This window comes from Triticum dicoccoides, chromosome 5B (genome assembly GCF_002162155.2).
Source record: "Triticum dicoccoides isolate Atlit2015 ecotype Zavitan chromosome 5B, WEW_v2.0, whole genome shotgun sequence".
NCBI lineage: Eukaryota > Viridiplantae > Streptophyta > Magnoliopsida > Poales > Poaceae > Triticum > Triticum dicoccoides.
Genome location: NC_041389.1, coordinates 358,635,376 through 358,643,240, shown reverse-complemented (window position 1 = coordinate 358,643,240; position 7,865 = coordinate 358,635,376).

Below are 7,865 nucleotides of genomic sequence, written 5' to 3'. Positions count from 1 at the left end.
GAGGTCTGCAATCTCATTAGCGTAATCACGCCCATGACCTTCCATTTTATCAATGGTGACCTCATGCTCCTCAAGACGAGATCCCAACTCATCAATATATTTCTTGCTCTCAATAGCAATGGACATAATTTCCATGAAGTTGGAACGAGCAATTTTATTTTTATGAAGAGCTTTAAAAACCATTTCCCCCTTAATTTTTAAGGAGGTAACATTATCATTCTCTTCATCATTATCCTCATCATCATTAGCATCAACATCATCATCAAGAGACATATTGGGGTACAAAGTAGGAGATACCTTTGACGCCTTAGCCATAAGGCAAAAAGCAATAGATGATGATGTAGGATCCCTTGAGGCACCATTAAACACCACATCTTGTTCCATGGAGTGCTCGGTTTCCTCTACATTGTTAGCACAACAATTCGAGGAAATAGATGCATTTTTATCATGGCAACAAGACATAGCAAGCATATCATCATGATATTTAGTCAAACAATTTCTACATGATATGCAAGGACTATCAACACAAGCATGTGAAACATTTGGAGTGCTCGAAGTGCTAGAGTCCAAAGATGAAGCATTGCAATAATATAGTGATGAAGGATCATCCACAATAAGCATACTATCATCATTGCAATGACCAACACTACTCACCATATCATTACCTTGTGGCAAACCACATGTAGGTGAAGTAGAAGAAGTTGAGAAGAAAATACGACCGGAGGTGGAGGGAGAACAATCATCCCCACAAATCTTGGACACACCATATTTATCTTGAAGCTTTGTCCACAACTCATGAGCATGCTGGAACAACATGAGTTGAAATATAACTACATTGCTCAAAGCATCAAAAAGCACATTAGAAGCTTGAGCATTGAGATAAGAGTTTTTCTCATCCTCTAAAGATAATCTTTGGGGATCCTTTGGAGGAGAAAAACCCATATCTACAATTCGCTCTAAATTTGGGTCCATGACCCTAAAGAGATTAAGCATGCGAATTACCCAAACATCAAAATTTGTGCCATCGAAACTAAGAGTGTTAGAGAATCCTAATACCCTAGTCAACATCTTTACTCTCTAGGCGGTTAAGCCTAACAAAGAGATACGAGGCTCTGATACCAATTGTAAGATCGTGGATGTCGCCTAGAGGGGGGGGGGTGAAAAGGCGCTTTAAAATAATTACGGTTGAGGCTTGAACAAATGCGGAATAAACCTAGCGGTTATTTTGTCAAGCACAAAACCTACAACAACTAGGCTCACCTATGTGCACCAACAACTTATGCTAAGCAAGAAAAACTACTTAGGTGATAGCAAGATATATGACAAGAAACAATATGGCTATCACAAAGTAAAGTGCATAAGTAAATGGCTCGGGTAAGAGATAACCGAGGCACGCGGAGACGATGATGTATCCTGAAGTTCACACCCTTGCGGATGCTAATCTCCGTTTGGAGCGGTGTGGAGGCACAATGCTCCCCAAGAAGCCACTAGGGCCACCGTAATCTCCTCACGCCCTCGCACAATGCAAGATGCCGTGATTCCACTAAGGGACCCTTGAGGGCGGTCACTGAACCCGTACAAATGGCAACCCTTGGGGGCGGTCACCGAACCCGTACACTTTGGCAACCCTTGGGGGCGGTCACCGGAACCCGTCAAATTGCTCGGGGCGATCTCCACAACCTAATTGGAGACCCCGACGCTTGCCTGGAGCTTTACACCACAATGATTGAGGTCCGAACACCACCAACCGTCTAGGGCGCCCAAGCACCCAAGAGGAACAAGCTCAAGGGTACCAAGCGCCCAAGAGTAATAAGCTTCTCAAACTTCACTTCCACGTATCACCGTGGAGAACTCAAACCGATGCACCAAATGCAATGGCAAGGGCACACGGAGTGCCCAAGTCCTTCTCTCCTAAATCCCACCAAAGCAACTAATGCTAGGGAGGAAAATGAGAGGAAGAACAAAAGAAGAACACGAAGAACTGCAAGATCTAGATCCAAAGGGTTCCCCTCACAAAAAGGAGAAAGTGATTGGTGGAAATGTCGATCTAGATCTCCTCTGTCTTTTCCCTCAAAAACTAGCAAGAATCCATGGAGGGATTGAGAGTTAGCAAGCTCGAAGAAGGTCAACAATGGGGGAAGAACAGAAGCTCAAAGGATTAGGTTCAATGGGGAAGAAGACCCCCTTTTATAGGTGGGGGAAAATCCAACCGTTATGCTCACAACCCACACAGAGCGGTACTACCGCTCGTCCTCACGGTACTACCACTAGGGATCGCGGTACTACTGCTTGCGGTACAAAAAAAATACTTCCGTACCTACCTCCACAGGACTTGGGACGAGTTTTTTTGGTCCGGAGCGGTACTACCTCTGTAGGAGCCGCGGCAGTACCGCTCTGGAGCGGTAGTAAAAAATTACATGCGCTCCAATTCGCGGTAGTACCGCTGCAGCCTTTTCAGAACACCAAAACTGCCACAACTTTTGCAAACGGACTCCGAATTCGATGAAACCAAGTTTGTTGGAAAGCTAGCGACAAGGGATAACATAATCTTGAAAGAAATATCAATAATAAGCAACTTAGAAAAGGCCCATAAGAATATGGTGAGAACCCTTCCTCGGATAAGACCGGTAAAACCTCCAACACCGAAAACATCATAGAAGACGCATGCGAACTCCGTTTTCGATGAACTCAAGCTTGTCATAAAGATGACCATAAGATCTAAGACTCACAATGAGAACCAAATAATAACCAAGAAACAAGATGCAAGGATGCAATGGTTTGAGCTCTCTACTAACGATACGATCAAGGTACCAACTTGAGAGCCCCCCTTGATAGTACGGCAAACGATCCTATAACCCGGTCTCCTAACTTCCACCATGAGACTGGTAAAATAGAAAACCTATCAAGGGAAAACCTTTGCCTTGCACATGGTCCACTTGAGCTAGATGATGACGATCTTGACTCCCTCAAGTTGGACCACCTTTCTTGATTGTGTTGGCTCGATGAAGACTAGATGATTGCTCCCCCATAGTCCAGTATGGGTGAGCCACTCTTCGGCTCATCTTCACAAGTACATTGACACCACAATGGATGGCAAGATTCATGCACTTGATCTCTTCGTGATGCTCCACTTGAACTTGCACACCGCAACCTAACCCACAAAGAACTCTCACGAAGACCATGGGTTAGTACACAGAGTGCAATGGACAATGCTTACCATACCATGGGATCACTTGATCCCTCTCGGTACATCTTCTACGCTTTGTGAGTTGATCAACTTGATTCACTCTTGACTTTGTCTTGATCAACCTTGAATCTTTCCAACTCTCTTCATTTGGATGATGTCTTGAAGGTAGACATGAATGATCACACAATCTTCTTCTTCAAGACATGCTTACAATAAGCTCAACACTCAAATGACCAATCTTTGGATAATTCCTTAATAGCACCGTGGTCATCACAAACTCTCTTGAGACCAACAAATGGACTCCAAGAAAAGCCTATGGACAATTCCTTCAAATATAACTCAAGACAACCATTAGTCCATAGAGATTGTCATCAATTACCAAAACCAAACATGGGGGCACCGCATGTTCTTTCAAAGGTGAGCTGGGTTTTCTGGACGAGTGAGGAAGATTGGGCAGTGGGGGGAATTGGGTGGGGAGACAGAAGCGGGAGAGCGAGCTGTTCGTGTTTATAAGGCACGCTGCACTAACTACTCGCTTTTTCCCAAGAACCGCTCTCTTCTTTTGCGTTGCTGCATGACTGGCCATGCATGCAGGATGCATGTGCCCGCCGGCCACTGCATGCGCCTGGTTTGTTACTAGGCCTATTTAATAGGGTGGTTATGGAGTAAATTAAGGAGATTTATTTTCTCTGTGTGCATCCTCAATATTAGAGGATGCGGTACTGGATGCAGACACTCACATTAAACTAACATTCAGAAGAACAAAAGTTCAGCATGTCTATGCATCTCAATGATTCACCATACTATAACCAATATACAAAACTGTGAGAAGGTGTGGAAATAAAGAAAATCGGTCGATGCTTCTCTGAGCAAAGGGCCCCCCTGCGCACGCATTAATTTCCTGGGCATGCTTGTTTCTTCTCAATGTTGCGAGCACTTTGAGCATGTTGGCAACTCCACAGCTATCTAGCTGCCTCATCTTGCAATCGATGCTGACACATTTGCAGCAAACACATGAGGCAATAGAGATGACTCAACATGGGTCCATATTGTGCAGTTCCCCTGATATCCTATTCATTGTCCTGAATCTGAAAAGATAGGAAAACAATAGCTATACTTAAACGGTGTTGCAAAACAGTAGCACATATCAATAGCTCGGCATGACCAAACACGATCATCTGGACGAAGGGGATACTGAACTGCCTGAGGAAGATTACATATAATTTCATAAGTCCTTGGTTGATTTCCACCTTCGTCTGCACTGCTTGTTTGCTCCTCCAGACATGACAGGATCGTTCCGCACTGCATTCAGCGAGTCAACGTACGAATAAGCTAATTTCATCTTGCAGTGGTCATTGTACCTAGTTACGAATGTAGGAATACCTGGAGCACCATGAGGTTAGCTAACAGCAGGTAGATGCAGCCATATAAATTTTGTGCAGTGCTACCAAAATTGAGGTTTGTATCCCTTCCCGTTATGAGAATTCTTCTTGAAGTTGGTAGAATGTGATGGCTTGTTCTTTGCATCAAACTTGCCTTTACCCTGAGATTTATTCTTGTTGTTTTGGGGCTGGTTGGGCTGGAAGTTCTTCTCGTGTACCATGTGGGCACTAGAAGCTCCCTCGGCGACCCGAGCATGTGTGTCTTTTGCTCTCGCCTTCTCCTTAAAATCAAGAGTGCTAATGAGATCCAAAACAGAAAACTCATGTCTCTTGTTTTTCAGAGAAGTAGCAAAATCGTTCCATGAAGGTGGAAGCTTGGCAATGATGGTCCCAGCAACAAATTTGTTCGGCAACACACACTTAAAGTACTCAAGTTCCTTAGAGAGTGACTGTATCTCATGAGTCTGCTGAACAACAGAGCGCTCATCAGTCATCTTGTAGTCACAGAATTGCTCCATGACGTACAACTCGTTGCCAGCGCCCGAGGGCCCAAACGTGGCCTTGAGCGCAACCCACATGTCTTTGCCGCTGTCAAACAACATATACGTATCCACAATGGAATCATCAAGAACACTCAGCAGGGCGGCTTTGAAGAGGGTATCCATGTTCTGAAAAGCTTCCTGCTGTGTAGGATTAATATCGCCCTCAGGCTTACCCTTAGTGGCGTCATAGCAGCACATGATCTGAAACCAATATACTGCTCTTCTGTGTCACCTTTTATATTGCACCCCCTTAAAAGTAGGCGGCTTCAAAAGCGCAGCAAAACAACTAGGAGTAAATTGCCTGTGATCAGGTTTTGTGATTGGATTGTTGAATATATGAGCAATTTAGTATGAGATTTAATCCGAATCAGCAGTAAATAGATCATGACGACAATTGCAAACATCAAAGCAATGATGCGGACTAAAGCAGGAGGACAGAATCACATACTGTACAGCGGGAGCAGAACCGATGTGGTTGATTTTGTCACTCATGTCGTTGATGAAGAGGTTACCGAGGTCGGGGAAGAAGGCTGTCGTTGAGGAAGTCATCGCTGGCAGCAGTCACAGGAGTGTGCTCCCCAAAAACCTGATCGCCCCTCTCCCGTACAGGATCACGAAAGGCGGGGTTCGGAGGACTGCTGCCCCTTCTCGCGGTGCACGCCGGAAGGAGGGCTGGAGAAGAATTGCATGGTGGTGCTAAGATCTGGAATGGTGCGAAACCATATGATACAATGGCGGCTAGGGTAGAACATGTTAGGTCAGAGTATAATAGTAGGCCTTTGGCCCCAAACCGCACGTCCAAGTCAATAATAGCTCAAAAAAGTCAATAATAGCCCCACCAAGGTTTGTCTAAAAAAACCCAGAGTAATTAAGGCATCCGTTAGTCCCTTTAGTATAAATACAATATCATTAATAATGGCCCCACCTTTTGTCTCACAAAGTAGAGTATGTTGGAGTACAACCGGCTACACGTTTACAATCCGCTTCTCTTCTCTCTCCTCTTCTCTCTCCTTCAACTAAGCACAAATCTATATTTAAATCCTTATAGCCTGCTTATGTCATCTAATTATAGTAGTACTTGCTCTAAAAGTTACTATCCACTGTGTAGTCTGAAATGCCGGGCGTGCAGCGGGCGGTGCCCTCAGTCGGCGCGCCGCTTCAACGGCGGAAGCAGTGAGAGGTCGCGTCGCCCTGACTTGCCATCAATGTGGAGCGGCAGGCTCAGCTAGCGCCGGGCGGGAAGCGCGCGCGGGAGGGGGGAGGGGTTTTTGTTGGGCCAAGAAGGTGAGAAGCCAACTTGGGATTGGTCCGGACAGGGAAATATCATGTGCTCCCATACTCTGCATATGACACTAGTGTATGTTACTACTCCCTCCTTTCCGGTTTATAGAGATGTTTAGAGTAACATAGTAATATGTTACAGTACAAGTTACTCCCCACTATGACCAGCCTTGGCCTCTCCCAGTGCTCCACCATGTATAGCTGCTAAGCCTGCCACGTAGGCATAAAATATGATGTGGCACCAATAAACTAAGCACCTATGCATTGAACACTTGAGTTACTAAGCCATTTAATGCACTTAGCACCTCATCTAAAGAGCATTAATAGTATAGCCAGCTACTGGCTATAAGCCTACAACCCATCTTATAGTCAACATTTACTACAAAGTGCCTAGGAGCACGTGCTAGAGCTGGCTCTTCACGAAGAGCCCGCTTACCTTCTCTCTCCTCTTCTCTTTCCTCCAACTAAGCAGAAATATACTAGTAATGTTTATTCCTTATAGCCCGCTGACTCGGCTCTATTGTACTTGCTCTAAGCACATCAAGCACTTGCTAGCACCTCCTTGACCGTGGACCTTGACGGTGTACGTCACCTTGTGTCTCATAATTTTCCTCGTCATCATCTGAGTCCTAGAAGATCTCATCCACATCATCATTAGCATGCAACCACCTTGATAGACAACGTGCGCAGAAGGAGTAGAGGTGACTAGGGACGCACCACCACCATGTCGTGGGCACTCCATATGTGCTCGTGTGCGTGCAGCATGCATGTTTTTCTATCGGTGCTAGCTCTAAGGCCGAGGCTGCGGTCGTCTTCGTCTCCGACTAGTAGTTGAGCAACGACGGCAAAGAGGTGCTGCAAGAGATGCGTATGCGCCGTTGCGTGCGAGCTTCGCCGTAGCACGATGAACCGGACGTCACCGCGGATGGCGCACGCCTCCATGCAGCCGAGTGTGTGCGCATGCATGTGTTATTCACGTGCATTCTGCGGCCGAGCGTGTGTGCATGCACGTCTTGTGTACGTGCGTTGTGTGCTCCATGCTGTGCGTGTATGTGCATGAGTTGGATCGGATGGAGTAAGTGCGTTCGCTTGTGTACATATTTTAGAGTGTAGATTCACTCATTTTGTTTCGTATGTAGTCCCTTATTGAAATATCTAAAAAGACTTATATTTGGGAACGGAGGGAGTATAAAACATCTTCAACTTAGCATCCTGATGTGCCGTTTCTAGTGGTTAGCGAAAAGTTCATGTTCTTTTAGTTGTTTATAGGTGGGCAGGCGGCAAAAAACAGGGGAAAACGCGCAAGGTTCCTTGCAGATGCTCCACCGCTAGGTTCCTTGCTCCTCCTCGGTCGTCGGGAATCTATGCTCTTCAACTCTTTTCTTTTAGTGAGCTTTGTTCATCCTTTTCCCAACACGCGAGACATATAGCATCAAGGTGCATGTGTCATGCAAGAAAATGGAGATAATCAGA